Source organism: Agelaius tricolor, unplaced genomic scaffold (genome assembly GCF_023055355.1).
Source record: "Agelaius tricolor isolate 1412-34295 unplaced genomic scaffold, bAgeTri1.0.p SCAF_49, whole genome shotgun sequence".
NCBI lineage: Eukaryota > Metazoa > Chordata > Aves > Passeriformes > Icteridae > Agelaius > Agelaius tricolor.
Genome location: NW_027269309.1, coordinates 2,651,673 through 2,668,059, shown reverse-complemented (window position 1 = coordinate 2,668,059; position 16,387 = coordinate 2,651,673).

Sequence of the window (16,387 nt, the reverse complement as noted above, 5' to 3'; positions counted from 1 at the left end):
TGGCAACCCAACCATGCATGCCGTGAATGGTTTCCCTGGTTTCGAATGTGTCAGGCAAATACTTTCTAAGTTTGCTGCCTGGGCTAACGTTTCCCAAACATTTTGTTTTGGCTGACTGACAGGTAGATTTGCTCCATTGCTTAAAGCAACAGATGCAAGCATGAGCATCATGAAACTCATGATTTCACCCTTATAAAAAACCATTTTCATGCTCCCACTCAAAGCCACAAAGGAAAAAACCCCCCAAAGTTTTTATTCTTTTGGTTCTCCTTCTGAGTTGTTGTTCACAGCTTGAGTTTCTTCCTCCGTCTGTGTGCTCGTTTCTCTGCTTCCGGGATCTGCGTTCTCCTGCTCTCTCGTTCGAAATGGCTTCACGTGCCGCGTTGATGACGACACGAACTCCATCGGTCCTTGCTCAGCAGACTGCAACGCTCGCAACTTTGTTTGAGACCGAGTTTGCATGGCTGTTAACTGAGCTGGCATTGAGGGCTGAATATTTGAGCGTTTCTTTTGAGTGGAAGGGGTTTGAACCATAGGGATTGAGGCTAGCATCGGGACCGGAGAGGGGGTGGGGCCACGGGATGCCGAACCCCGAGCGTGGCCCCTCCTTTTCGCCCCAGACGTCACAGAGGATCGGACCCGCCTCCGACCTCGCTCCGCCGGCACTTCCCGCGCATGCGTGCCTTCGGGGACGCCCCCTGCCTCCCCTGTACTGACGTCACTGTCTCCGTCCCGCTCCACCTCCGAAGTCTCCTCCCTATCGTCTGTTCCTGCCCCTCTCTCCTCCTCCTCTGACGCTGTATCCACACCCCCCGCCGAAGCGCGCAGCCCCGCCCCCCCCCCCCCCCCCCCTTCCCTGCGGGTGTCCCCTTTCTCGCAGCGATTCGAGCCGATCTCTGGGTCCAGACTTCCGGGTCTGATGTCACCACCGCGCGTCTCCTGCGTCCCTTCACAGCAGCTCTCCGGAGCTCTGCAGCTGCTCCGCCCTTGCCGCCCGTGTCTGACGCTCCCGCGCTGGTTTGAGAGGTCTCCCCGGCCATTCCCTGAGCCTTGCTCGACCCGCGCGTCTTTGGCACCGCTCCAGAGGCGACTGTCGCTCTCGGCGTTGCGCTCGCAAGAGCCGCACGGAAACCCGTGTCTCCCATTGCCTCCCCGCCCCCCCCGCCGGCCGCCGCCGCTTCCGCGCCGCCGCGCCTGCCGCGAGAGAGCGCATCCCCCCTCCCCGCTTGTTCCCTTTGAACCCCCCTCCCCGACTCCGCCACATTTTCCACCTCCTCCCCCCCTGATTCCTGCGAATCGGGACAGTACACTCCGGAAGGGTGACCTGTCTCTTCGATGTCGCTGGGAGAAAACTTTATTTCATCAGGAAGAGGAATGGTATCATCAGTGTCTGAGTCGGAGTCTGAGGCCCCTGCACTCTCTGTGGTTTCAGGGTGCTTTAGGGTTCCCTTGGGTTTTCGGGATGGTGGGACTGAGGGCAATGACATTTCCCCTTGTACCCTTTTCTCGGGCACCTTTTCCCCCGGGCTAATTGAGATCAGAGCCAATTTCTGCTTGGAACCTTGCTCTGCTCCCTCCGCCCCTTTGGGACCTGCAACAACTTGTTGCCTGGCCGACCCCCTAAATTGAGTCGAGGTCGCCTCTAACATAATTCTTGCTGAGGACAGCAATTTTAAGGCTGTTTTATCCTCATTGATGGCTAGAAAATATAGATGTCTGTTAACTTCTTGCCAAAAGCCTACTTCAAATAACAACCTTGTTTCGGAGTACGGGTAATTACACCGCACCCACAGCAATAATTCTCTAAGCTTTTTCTTTGGGATCCCCTTAGTGTGTGTGTCTGCCACGCCTTGTAGGTCGGACAGAATTTCTATTTGTTCCTGGGAAAGTGTACCCCCCATGTTCTTAATTCTTGACCTTCTCACCGAATTCCTGTCGTCAGAGCAGTCCGGAGGCTCCTGGTCTCTGGCCTGCAGGTCACAGGAGATGGATCCGGAGGCGCCTTTCCGATTCCGATCCGGGCTGTTCTGCTACGAACTTTCTTCGGCTGAGGTGGAGTGCGATGTTTTCTGCGGCTGCTGCGTCTTCAGATTCTCCTGGCTGCTTTCTGGCTGTTTTCCCAAGGAGTTATCAGGCTCTCCTGGGAATGAGTCCAACTCGGGAGCTGCCCAATCGGTGCTTCAAGGCTGCCCCTGTGCAAGAGGTGCACAGCAGAGCTCACCGTGGCTCAGCGAAGGCTGCCGGATGCTGCTGGATCGCCGGTCGCTGCCGAGCAGCCCCCGGGTCGCCGCCGGGTGCCCACCCAGGGACGCCAAATGTCGGGTCCGGCTGTCTGTCTCTGCCCCGACACGGGTAGAGTGGTTCTTGGGTGGCACGCGATGCAAAGGATGAGTCTGGACTCTTCAGCTTTCGGTCTTCAGGTTGTTTATTATTTCTTATCTACAAAATTTTTCTGTCTGCCCAACAGAGGTCTGATCTGCAAGCAGTCACAGGCACTCTCTGACCACTCACGGGGCGGTCATGTCTTTTTATACTAAAACCTACGTACACAATATTTACCTTTATTTCCCAATGCTTTTCGCCCATGTTAGCAAGTGCACCTTCACCATAAACCAATCTCTAAGTGCCAACATCATCACAGGAGATGGAGGACAAGAAGAAGAAAGAAGAAGGACAAGACACGCCCTGATCCCTCCTTCTTGTCTCCATAACCCCCCTGTACCAAAAACCTTAAAGTCTATATCTCACCCTCTAAATGTGTCTCTTTTACACCTTTTACTCTAAAGTGATTCTCTTGTCCTCAGACTCTTGTTACTTCTGTGGATGGATCAAAATCAAGCCACCAAACACTCTTGGCAACATTCCAGGATTTTCGAGACCCCCAAGGGTTCTCCTGGCATCTCTGGACATCAGGAACGATGTGCTGAGATCCCACAGAGCCCCATCCAGCCTGGTCTTGAACACCAGGTTGGGGTGTCCATAACTTCTCCAGGCTGTCTGTGCCAGTGCTTCACCACCCTCACAGGGAAGAATTTCTTCCGAGTATCTAATTTCAACCTGCCCTCTTTCATTTTGAAGCCATTGCCCATTGTCCTGTCTCCAGAGTTGCTAATGAAGAGTCCCTCTCCTGCTTCCCTTCAGATATTGGAAGGTGTTGTGAGGTCTCCATGCAACCTTCTCTTCACCAGGCTAAACAGCCCTCATTCTCTCAGCCTGTGTGTCATGGCTTGACACTGGGACAATGCCAGTGCCCCCATGAGTATACTCTCTCCCTGGTTTCTGCTGTGAGATGTGACCAGGAATAAGCAAAGCAGGCTCCCACTTAGGAAAAAAAATAATTATTAACTAAACTACAAGGGAAAGGAAAAGAAAAAAAAAAAGAAACACACAAGGAAAATGAAAACTTCACAAATACATCTCCTCCTCCTCCTCCCCAAATTCCCAATACAATACATCCCCAAATCATCGACTCTTGGTCCAGCACCACCCTTCAGAATACTCAATCCTCAGTTCATCAAGAGGAGAAGAAGTCTTTCTTGTGCCAATGGTGACCTCTTCCTTTCATGTCCACTGCTCTCACCACTGAACACAGACCAGAGCTGCTTCTAGGGTCGACTTTTAAGGATGCTTCGTCCCACTGCACAAAGGCACAGTCTCAACCTTGGGACATCTGTCCCCCCCATATTTTTCACCCCCTGGGGCCGAGGGGTACCCACACCGAACCCTCTTGGTCCTGAGGCATTGCCTCCCCCTAGAATGCAGTCCCTGTATCACAAGGAAACATGGCTCTGTCCATGGCTACACACAAAGAGTCCAGCATAAGCTACTCCATCATCTCTTCCACCTGCGTTCTTCTCTATTTCTCTCCTGGCCCATTTCCTCTTATCTCCTCTATATCTCTCTTCTCATTCAACTCCAGGAGGATTAGCATTTTTCCATCATCCAAGAAAAGGGTTAAAAATCTGAGGCTCTGTCTGTCCAGAACTCCCATGGCTGCCCTGCCAGGCACCTTCTTGCACTCCCCTCTTCTCCTTCTCGGCCGGCCAAGAACAGGCACCAGCTCTCTCTCTATCTCTCCTGGGGGGGCGGGGGGAGGCTGCCTGATGCCTCTCAGTGCTCCTCCACCCTTCCATCCTGTAGGGGCCTTCACCTCCCTTCTGGCCAGGGCCCCAGCCTACCTCACCTGGCCGGGTGGCTTCCCCTGCCCCGCCCAGTCAGCAGCCAGGCAGGGGAGATCTGAACCTTTCCCTGACCGGAACCCAAGAGAGCCTCCCAGGGGAGAGCCCTGCTTTTAACCCCGTGTTCTCAGAGGCGCATCCAATGTCCCAATGGCCACCTTAGGTGCCAATATTAAAATCTGAACATCCATTGGCCTCACCACAGCATCCCAGAAAACACATTTCCTGTCAAACCACCACACTGTGGGATATGCTCTTGTCCTGAATACTGAACTGCAGTATTGTCTGATGATTTTTTGAATCCTTTGAAGGCATTTTGAATTCTTTTTCAGCCTTAAATTAGACTAAATAGCTTTGATTTGTGGGTATTGAGCAACAGAAATCACTGCCCTGGCTTGCCTTTTTTACAGCTCCTTTCCGTGGGAGACTCGCTGCAAACGTCACAGCTGGTGAGACAGTGGGCACACCATCATTCTGAAAGAGCTTTGCACAGTAAACATAGAGGAGGATTAAATATTGAAATGCAGATGACAGGAGCTGCCCAATGGACTCTGCTGGTGGAAATCAAATACTAGTCTAGTCTTTTGAATGCAAATAATTCCTCCCAATGAGGCCAGACAGGCTTGTTTGCCTTTGAATCTGAGCATGTGGACAGTAGTGGATGGTCTACAGGTTGAAAACAGTGTAGATACTTCTCCTTTTTTTCAATAGTGGCTCAGAAACTGAAAAGGCAGCTACAAAATGGTAAATACATCCCTACAGATTCAAAAATGGTTGTTCTTAAATTGCATCTCCACCATAACAACAAATTGTTAGAACTAAAATACAGATGGGAATTTTATAGCTTCTCAGAAATGAAGCAGGAATTGGCCAATGGGCCTTAGCAGTAGCTACAAGTTTTTCAGCATGAGGCATCTCAAAAGTATTTTAACCGTACAGAACTTTTCTGTACTTTTGGCCTTTTATCTCAAGGATGCATCAAAAAAAAAAAAAAAGGAAAAAAACCCCAAGAAAAATAAAAAAGAACAAACCCTACCAAATATATATATATATATTACATGACTAAGATAATAAGCACAATCAGTAACATATATAGAAACAGAACCCATGGTTTTTAACTTTCAACCTTGTCTTCTCAACACACTCTCGAAAATGGAATTGTTTCCCTATCTGCCTTGAAACATTTTGGAGCAAAAAACACTCTAAGGTCCTGATAGGTGTTTTGGTCAAAAATCCCTTCTTCTGGTTTTCTGTCCAGAAGCAGAGTAATGGAGGGGAAAGCTGGTAGCTGGCCAAAGGAGGTAGGAAGAGTAATCATCATCCACAACACTGGGGCTAAAGAAATTTCCACAGAAAATTACCTGCCTTATTACTTGTTCATGTGGTGGGTTGAAAGCTCAGAATCTGTTTCCATGTTTCCCATCCCTCGAATGTTCTATTTCACAGAATTTGAGCCCCTCAAACTTCAGTCCTGCCAGAACAGCCTGCCACGTGCTGTCATAGGGGATCTGCTGATGCCCACTGACTCTGGTACCAGTCTAGTGCTCGTCACTGTTGCAGATCAAGAACTACTGAATAGTTCTGATGAATGCTCTTAGAGTGGTTGAAAACAAGGAAAGAATGACTAGACATTTGTATGATCAAATCCCCTGATGGAATAAAAACATGCCAGGACAACAAGCTTAATAAATGTATTCATTGTCATAAGAAGGGAGATGAAGGGTCCAAAAGATTACTTGCATACTTACTGTTCTAAATCCCTTGTTATCTGGTAAATTGCAAAGGATGCCCGGCTTGCACCAAAATGCAAATCAGATTAAAATGTGAAGCCTTACACTTTACTGGATATAAAACTTCATCATCCATTTTTAAATCTTAGAGATTGCGATGTTGTCCTGGTTTAGGGCAAATTTGGAGGAGAATTTCCAAATTAGGGCCCCTCCCCGCAACTGGTTCGGGAAGGATTCCTCAGAGAGAAGTGGAAATGAACCTGTTTATTTAATAGGCACAGCACCCCCCAGCACGCAAAAGGAACAATTCCGGATGACACCGCTCTGAAAAAGATGACAAATTCAGAAAGTCTCTCTTGGGCGGGTGCTCACTCTCTTCTCAGTCCCTCCGGCGCTGGGCCAGCTGCTGCAGGCCACAAGGTGCAAACTCTCGGTGTTTCCCAGGTCCCAGTCCGGAGCAGGTTCAAAATGGTCAGTAAAAGGAAAGGAGAAATGGTCCAGGAAGAAATTTGGACAGTTTAGCTAAACTAGCTAATGAGCAAAAGCAAGCAGAAGCAAAGCAAGCAAGAGTGAGAGAGAGCAAAGCGAAAAGCAGGAAAAGCAAAAGCTGCAGTCTCTGTGTCCCGCCAGGCTGAGAAGAAAACCAAAACAAAACATTCCCTCTTCAGAGCCAGTCTTAAAGGTACAGAACATAATATCCAACATTCACAGAACACATGAATGGGGATACAAGCATCATAACGTCACCCTAGGACAGATGTATTTCCTATTAATACCTTAATATTAGTAAGGTTTAGAGCTGGAATTCAGAGGGAAAAGAAAGCTATTTTGAATTCATTCTATTCAATCATCTTGTCTGGACTGTCTCTTCCTGCTTTTCACTTCTGAAACTCTGTATGAAAGGCATAGAGTTCTGGATTAATTCTTTTCAACAGTTTCCCCTGTTATTCTTCTTTCAAGGCAAACCTGAAAAATCCACACTGTCTTTCCCAACCACTTCTAAAATTCCATTGAGAAGCAAAAAACAACCTCATCAAACAACTAAATCTCTGCTCCAATTTGTAGGAAAAAACCCCATGCCATTAACTGCTTTCCTAACATTTTCTTTCTCTTGTATTAATATGGCAACCTTTTCTTACTTTTATAGATTAGAACCAAATTCTTAAAGCTATAAGGAAACACAGGTTTACTGTAGCTGATTCTGAGATACAGTAGTCCAGCAAGGAGGTCAGACCTCAAAAGAAGCGTCTGTACAACAAGATTCAGCACAACGTTGAGACATATTAGCTATTGTTCAAGAAAAGCCGCCAAAATGAAACTGCTTAGACTTCTATCCTATCATGGGTGCCTGCTTCCAGAACCTGACCTAAGTTGCTGGAAACTAGCTGCAATATGACTGCAAACAATGCTGTGAATGTAGGACATTGTTATTCTTCTCTTCCATTGAAAACCACAAGTGGAGTTGCGTCATTTTCTTAAAAATTCTCTATTTCCTTCCAAACTGGTAAAATAATGATAAATAAAGTGTTCTGTTCATACAGTTTAAATCTAATAATGTTCAAAATGAAAAACAAAAAAAAATTCATTCAGATATGGTCTGCAATAATAGAGCCGAGAGAAGAGGAACCAGTCTGGCCTACAAAATAAAGTGAAGCAGAATTTGGGAATTTGGAACACCTTACGATGTAATATTTAAAGAAAAAAAAGAAATAAAATGTAACCTACCCAAACTCAATCAGTGATGCACCGACAGAGAAAAAAGAACTCATTACTACTAATATTTCTTTCATTCTCAGACAAGAAGTTAAATTATCCTCTTGAATGCACGGAAGATTGTTGCGAAAGACAGCAGCCTTCTTCTTTACAACATATTCTTCAGAACTCCAGGAGACAAATCATTAGAGCTATGAGGCTCTTTCTCTCTGTAAAACTTCCAGAGCATAGCCAATATTATATTCCTTTAGAGATCCTCACCGCCCTGGGCGACTGGTGGATAGTCTACAGCTCCAGTACATCAGCCAGACGCTCTGCCTTATTTAGCATGGCTACTGCAGCAAGGACATCATCTCTACTGGCTTTCTATCCAAAATATATGCAAGGCACAACAAAGAATATACCCAAAACACTGAGCACAGCCTATGGCCTTCAAAACAAAAATCTCACGATGGCAATACTGGATCTTCTGATCCAAACCATCGGGAAACATTTCTTTAGAGGCGAAAAAAGCTCCTGTTGATTGTACAAAAAATAGTGATGTAAACCAGAGTTGCATGACCCAGTATTTCTATTGAACTGGAACTATTTTGATCAATATTATGGATCCATTTCTTTTCAGGGCATTTGGTAAAAAATGTAAAGTATAGTTTAAAAGGAATTATTGGATGCGTACTAAGTACTAGGGATTAGTTAAGGTGTTGGTTTTGCATGGCTTGGTTTTTGGTGGGGAGGGAAGAAGCCAGCCACAGAAGTGAATCTTTTGTGCAAAGCTCCTAGAAGCTTCCTCCATGCCTGGCAAAGTGAATCCCTGCTTGGCACTAAGAACAGACATGCTGCTAAGCCAATTAGACAAGCAGTAATATATTTCAGAAGGAAATCAAAACTGCGGCCAGTTAACTTTTAAGTTTGCTAATTTTTTGGTTGGCACCTCTTCTGGTTTGAAAGCAAAACCAGCAAGAGATGCTGTCGCTGTTGCAGTGTGTGTTTTTGATTGTAATGCAGTTTGAGTAGTCAGTTTGATAATACTTCCTGTTTTGTGCTGTTGGAGCATATTTTATTATTAAGGGATTGTTCCTTTCCCCCCGTGTTGTTAGTTTTTGCCCTAGTTGTCCATCTCCCCACAGACCTGCCCTTTTGTTCCCTTTTCCTCCTCCCACTGAATGTCAATCCCTCCCCAAGCCTGCCCCTTTCTCTAGAAACTTCCCTATCAATTTTATAGTCTTCAAAACCCCATTGGTTTGTTTAAGTTATTCTCCTCCCCTGTAGTCCCCTATTGGTTTAAACATTGTATTCCCCGCCTTGTGGTCCACCCCCAGTTGCTCCCAGTGTGTTCAAGATTGTATCCTCCTCTGGGACCTCTCCCCATTTCTAAGTTGATGTATGCATTTGGCTCAGTGTCTTTGTGTCCCTGACCCTCCAGGAAAGAAACTCCTTTGGAAAACATACAGAAGACCTCTCCCTGTTCCTTGTCCCTGCCCTCGGCGCAGTCCTATCCCCAATGCAGTCCACCTGTGCCATAGAGCAGCTGTGCCCTACAGCTGCAGCCTGGATTCGACAGCTTTCTGGGGGCAGCCCACTCTGGCTGTTGGTGTCAGGAGCTAGTCAGTCTGAAGAAATCCAGCATGGCAGCAAGACTCCAAGTCAGAAATACAATTTATTAGGAAAAGGGGAAAAACCAAATACATGCAATAATACAAAAGAAAAACCACGGACAGAATACAACCTGTCACCCTGCTAGTTAGGGTGGTGGCAGCAGTCCGGATGAAATGGTCTTGTTGAAGTAGTGATCCTGTAGAAACCATCTGGTAGCTCTTGTCCTCTGAAGACCCAGTGGGTGAGGGTGGCCGTTCCTCTAGGAAGCCAGTGGAAAGACTGCTTGTGGTGTCCCAAAACTCAGATTATATCCAGCTGGGGATGCTTAGCTCCTGCCCCCTGGGCAGAGCATCTTGCAATGGGCTCAAATTGTTCTGAGTCATGCGGTGGTTCCTTGATTAGCCTTTAAACAGAAATGGCTCCTGGAGGGAGTCATCTCTGAATCATGTGGCAAGACATGGATGGCCCCGTTAAGAGATAAGGAGATAAGGAAAAAACGATGCCCCTCCCGGTTTCAGCAGCTCTTGAGGTTGGGAGCAGAAAACATTTTTATATTGTAGCCTAGGACAATACAGGATGAATGCTTTTGCATTTGCAGGAAGTTTGTGTGGATTTGAAAAGCATCCTTATAGCAGAGGCACAAAAGTATTCTCCTACCCTTTTAAATCATCTTCAAACCAAGCAATTCTCACAATAAGGTAGCGCATGAATGACTTGCAAGTGAGTTGAAGAAACACGGCAAAGATAAGTAGTGTTCAACTGCAGAGAATCGTTTAGGGACACCATACCTTTATATACCTTTATATTTTACATCAGGAAGCATGGATGGGCCGTTTTTTTCCCCTTAGTTGACTACAGAACCAGCGGTCCCTTGTGGGAGGGTGTTTGGATTCAAGATGACACTGGCAGCTAAGAGCATGGCTACATAGAAGGTGGTACTTTGAGACCAGAACATTCAATACTTAAAGGCAGATAGGAGAATAGCTGACTAGTGACAGCTCTGAGCAGAAGAGTCTGTGGCTTATCCTGTGGGAACAATAGTAAGACATGTCAATTGAAAAACCCCATTCATTTCCAAGGAGCAAACATCAGTAAAAATAAAAGGTCAAGTAAAGACACCCTAGTGCTCTTCTTATCAGAAGCATGTTCCTCCATATGAGAGTATTTAGGAAAGGACAGTCCATTCATAAAGAAAGGTGTGCCAGTTAGAAAACCTGTAGAACACTACAAGACAAACTCACACAATATACATCCTCAAATGCAAAATGAAGAAATAATCATTTCAAGCTTCCGTGGAATTAATTGCATTTTATTTGTTCTTTTCATTTCGGCTGCTCTCAAGTTATTTTTTAAGACTGAATTTTATGAATTCAGCAAAGCTCTCTTTTTGAATGTCTGCATACCCCTATAAAACACTGAGGTGACAAAGAGAACGGCAGTGGAAGGAAACCTGGTCCACCTCCCCCTCCTTGAAGCTTTAGGCCAGCGAGTGATTAGAATTTAGTCACTTCATTTGCTTTACCAAGAGAGAATGTTATCCAGCCTTTATCTTTCCTTTTGGAGCTGATTCACTTTGTAGTCATAAATTCTTGACTCAGTTGGTGAGAAACAATGGCATTACAGCCGTGGATGTTAAAGTGCACTGATGGGAAATGAAGTTTTCATCTTCAGGTCCTTGCTTCAGTAAATATTCCAAATTCATCAGAAAGAAAGTTCCCAGACCGGTAATCCCCACTCAAATGACCTAATTCAAATAGTCTGTAGGCATAAGAGGCATCCAGCAGGTGCTGTCATCTGTTAGGGGAATACCCAGCCAGTACATGATTGTCTAGTTAGGCGGCAACAATTTTGGAAAGAATTTAGTTTTTTTGTATTGCAAGTGAATGGTCAATACATTTTATTAGTGGATACGGGTACAAGAATGTCTTCTGCATCCTTTCAGAGGGGAAGCTTCCCTAGATCTAAAGCTGCTCAGCTCCACGATAGGATGCTTTGTCTGAAAAGGGAACTCAAGTCTTTGTCCTTTTGGATTGCTTCCATAGTTTTTCACTCACTCTTCAGGTAGCTGTTAATATGTTCTGTTATCCCTTGCAAACTTTTATGGGCATAGTCACTGAATTGGTACGTATTCCATGAAGTCCACAGGCCCTGTTGAGATGCAGCCACAGGTCTCAAGGGTGTTAGCAGATGTTATTCTGAGGCCACTCCTAATGATGTTTGATGGATCATAGTGACTGAGGAAAGTGCCCAAAGACTGGATGAAAGCAAATGTCACCCATCTTGGAAAAAGGCAACTAGGAGGACTTGGAAAAGTACAAGCCAGCCAGCCAGCGTCATTTTTATCCCCAGGAAGTTGATGGAGCAGCTATTGCTGGAAAGCATTGCCAGGCACATGAAGGAGGACAAAATAACCTAGTCAGCATGGATTTACCAGGGGAACTTGATGCTGAACAACTTTTTAAACTCCTCTGATGAATCAACTTGCCCGGTAGATGAAGGGAATATTGTCTACCTGGGCTTCAGGAAGGTTTTTGACATTTATCTACGTGGCAGCACACATACATCCCAGAAGTGTGCAAAGAGGAGGGAACCAGTGTCTTTTCGAGGATGCTCAGTGAAAAGACAAGAGGCAGTAGGCACACACTGAAATACAGGAGATTGCCTCTGCACATCAGCAAATGATTTTTTACTGTGAGGGCGACTGAACCACAGCACAGACTGCCCAGAAAGATGGTGGAGCCTGGATCTTTGAAGACATTAAAAGTACACCCAGATATAATCCTGGGCAAGAGGCTCTAGGTATCCTGGTTTAAGCAGGGGGGTTGGACCTGGTGAGCCCCACTGACGCCTTCCACTCTCGTTCATTCTGTGCTAGTGAATTCTCTTAGAGATGCATTTCAAGCACTGGCATGACAAAGATCTGTGCAGAGAGAGATCCAAATGGACATGGGATCTAAGTTCCTTAAGTAGTGCTCAAGAAGAATGCAAAACTCTGGGATAAGTGTCTCTTCCATAACTGAATCCCTTTCACGGGAAAATTCCCCAGCTATAGAAAGATCTTCTGATAGGCATGCTTAAGACTGACACTGGCTGAGCAAATTTCTCCCTATGTGTGTTTAAGACCAGTTAGGATCTTCACCAAGAGTGTTGTCAACATAGTCACAGAATGTATATTGTTAAGAAGGGACAACTTACATCAGAATGGCAAATATTGGTCCACAAAATGTATTAATGTATGGGAACTATCTACTTGGGTTGAAAATAAAGAGTTAGTCTTTATTTATCAATTCCATCGCAATATTGATAAGGTAAGAAAAAGACCTTAGTCCTTAACCTTCTTAACTCAAGCAAAGATTTTTAAAAATTCCTTGTAAAAAATGTATCCTAATTATCAGACTATGAAACAATTTTAGTTGGGAAAAAAGTTCCAAAATTGTGTAGATAGTGGTAAAGAAGCCAAGAAAATAGGTAAGAAACAAAAAGAGAGCAAAAGAGTCAGCTTCAGTCTGCAAGCTCGTTCTAGAAGTAATCTGGTAGAAAAAGGAACCCCCAGTTGAATTTCCAATGGATTCATGCACTTGATTCAGTAACTAGTCAATGTAAAAACCAATCCTTTTGTACAACTTCTCCCAGCAACAAAAACCCCAACAGCTTGACACCACCATCATGCCTGTCCCAGATGTATTTTAAAAGAAATTATCCTTTCTTGAAACTCTATTTGCATAAAAGTTGCAAGACATTGGAGGGATTCTCCACATTCTCATTTCTCCATGTGGCTTGAAAGTCTATTTGATAAAATATGCAACAAAGCATATGATTTATAAGGTAGGGTAAAATGGATGATTTGGGAATTGATCTCTTGTTGATATTAAACTTCATATCCACTCTCTGTGAAGTTTCTAAAAGAAATGATGGAGCTGAGGCATGAAGCTGCCACAACAAGTGTTAAGCAAAGATACACACTCCCCTTCACATGCCCCCCTTCCACACACACCTAGGCCCACACAGAGGTCAGCATAGCAGATGATGAACACCTTGGAAAAGACCGAAATGCTAAATACCTCTCTTTGGGGGCAAAATAGCTGGTGCAACAATTCAAATATCTGGTGTAAAAATTCTGTTTAATATCTACTTCCTATTTAAAACACAGCTTTTCATTTAATTATATGTAGGGAATATTTTCATATTATTTGTTTCTTTACAATTACTTTGTTCTCATGTGTTGTATGTCTAGGAATATTTTCTTCTAAAAATAGAAAAAAATAGATAATATCCTTTCAGAAGAAAACATTGGTTTATACAATTTTAAACCATCATGATATGGAAGAATTCTTTTGTCCCTCACTAAGGTGGAAGAACTATTTGGATCACAGATCATTTACAATGAAATACTTTACCTTTTTAAGATGCTTTCAGTCAATTTCATATCCTCATTGCTTATTCATTGTAAACAGTAATTTTTCAGTGAAGGGAAAGTGTGTGGTATATCTACATTATGTTCAAACCCAATTCCTACTAAAGGCCAGGCTGAGCTCCAGTAAATAATGTCCTGAATGATATTTTGCCGCCTTCTTTGGCACTTCATGAAATCCTAACATGAGGAAGTGTTGAAATACAGAGATTTTGTCCCATGTAGAAACCCATCCCATGTATTTTATGCTGTAATTCTTCTCTCTTTTAAAATTTGCTATCTTCTGCATAGTTTCCATTAACCTGTTACAGTAGTGAAAATCACAGATCAAGGTAATTTTGTAACACTTTGATTTTACCCCAAGAGCTGAGGGAAAACGTGCTCCTATACTTCAATCTGAGTTTCTTCTAGATTCCAGCTTTGTTTCTCTACCATCAAGAGTCTCCTGTGTTGCTGCTCAAAGCCCCATCCAACCTGACCTTGAATACTTTCAGGGATGGGACACCCACAACTTCTCTGGGCAACCTGTTCCAGTGTTCCAGCACCCCCACAGTAAAAAAAGTCTTCCTTTCATCTAATATGTGTCAGAAGTATTAAATCTAGGCATATAAACTTTGAGGAAAGGTTTGAAATTCTTTTGATTTGAATCACATTTTCTATGAATACTGACTTACAGATGACTAAAATATGTGGATGGGCATTTGAGCTGACACTTTTTGAAAAGGTGCATGGAATTTAAAATTAAAACCAGTACCATTAAAAGCTTTGTGCGGTTTTCTTTTTCCTCTGGTATTCAAAATTGCATATATCAAATATCTGTGCTTCATACAAAGCTCTTAGACACTCCCAGAAAAAAGCTTTTCTTTCAGACTAAGTTGCAGTTTACGTAGAACACTAGTACTAGTGAAGGTTTTTCTGGGCATAGGGGGAACACCTTCTCATTGGATTTGTGTGCAGAATGCATTTTATGCAAACTGGAAAATTGATCCCAGCTGTGTTCTAGTCATCATTCTTACTGCATCAGGCCTGAAGATTCTGTGAAAAGTAGCCTGTGGGCCTTGAACATAGCTCATGGGAAACAGATGAGAGGCGATGGAGAAGTTGAGGGAGAGAATAAAGAGCATATGGCCCAGTACAGACTAACAATTGTTTGGCACCCTTTAAAGGCTGTCTTTGACAAGCAGGGCTGAAGCAGGTCTGCAAAATATCCGGGAGATCAAAATCCATTGAAGCAAATTGCCCTGGCCAGTCACCTTGCTGCCGATAATTCACTCTCCATACCGGCTGATCAGGCCTAACAATGCTGCTGCAGAAGTATTGTGAAAAAGGTAGGCATATTTTCACAGATGCAGGGGAAAATCCCCTTGGATGATGGTTCCAAGGGATTACTTGATGGAGCAAGTTATGTACCCTTATCTACCGTGCAATATCTAAGTTGGTGAGTTCACTATCTGTCAGCATCACTTTCGAAAATAAATGTTTGATCCACAAAACAATATTTCATATGTCCTGTCTACCTGCTTCATTTCAACCAATGAATAGGCTACGTTCCATCAGCAAAGGGTTTATGATCCTATGTTTCTTTAAACTGTGATAATTCTTTATTTTTTTCTAAATCAGACACTGTCTATTCATAAGATTCAGATGTCCATGGCAGGGGTGTAATTAAATTCACATGTTAAAAAATAACCTTCTTCTTGTTATCTTTTTATTAAATTACTGACATGTAACATCCGTCTGAGAGCTGAAGAAAACCCCTTCATTTGCTGTTTGCCAAGTATCTTCTATGTGATACAAATTCTACTTGAGAAATCACACCCGTACATTGCCATGTAGCACTACTAGTAATGCTTTCACAACCTTTTCTTCATCATTAGGTCTTTTGGTGAAGTGAATGATTAGAACATAAGCAAGGGCATTTGTTCAAGATGCTCCAGAAAGAGCTGTGGTCTGTTCTCTTCTTTGCTGCCTATGTTAGCACTGAGCTGCAAAAAAGGAAAGATTACTAGGAAAAGTGTTACTTTCAGTCTAAACTTGTAAATGATGTTTGGAATACCCTGTTAAATGACAAGGTGCTCTTTTAAAATATGGCATCTTAAGGGAAAATGTCAGCTTTAAAAAGGTTTTGAGACAGTTGCTTCTGGAAAAAAAAAAAAAAAGAAAAGAATTGGAGGCATCTAAGGTCTTTAGGCATACTATTTTGAAGATTGATTCCAACCACAGTTTCTTCATATAGGAAGAACAGAGGACCATAGATGCAACCCATTTGAAAATGGATTTCTCTATGTTTCTGGTTGGGATTACCAGGCATCATTTCTTGTGAAGTCGAGGGACTGCAGTTAGCACTCCAATAATTTCCTTCCCTGAAATTCATCTGCATTTGGTCCTTTTTCCAGAGTCCCCATTTATTAGTGAAGGTATACTCTATCTATGCATTAGAATATTCCATTAGAGTGTGTGACTCATACTTGCTAGTTAAAATTAGCTGGAGCGGAATGGATAGTTACAGTTGCGTGTATACAATAGTCTTATTTTGGCAAGTTTTCTTTAGACAATGTTGAAGCAGCACTAGCAACTAGGAAGTACAGCTTGCAGCAGGGAAGGACACTCTTCTGCTTTCTCAAGTTTCCTGTAGTTAAATAGACGCCAAAAGGCTTTTCCTAGTACTACTACTGTCTTGTAGGAATACTTGATCTAATCCTATCTTTGATCAAATTCCTAATGGGTTACTTTTCTACAAGGCAGAACATTTTTCTTTT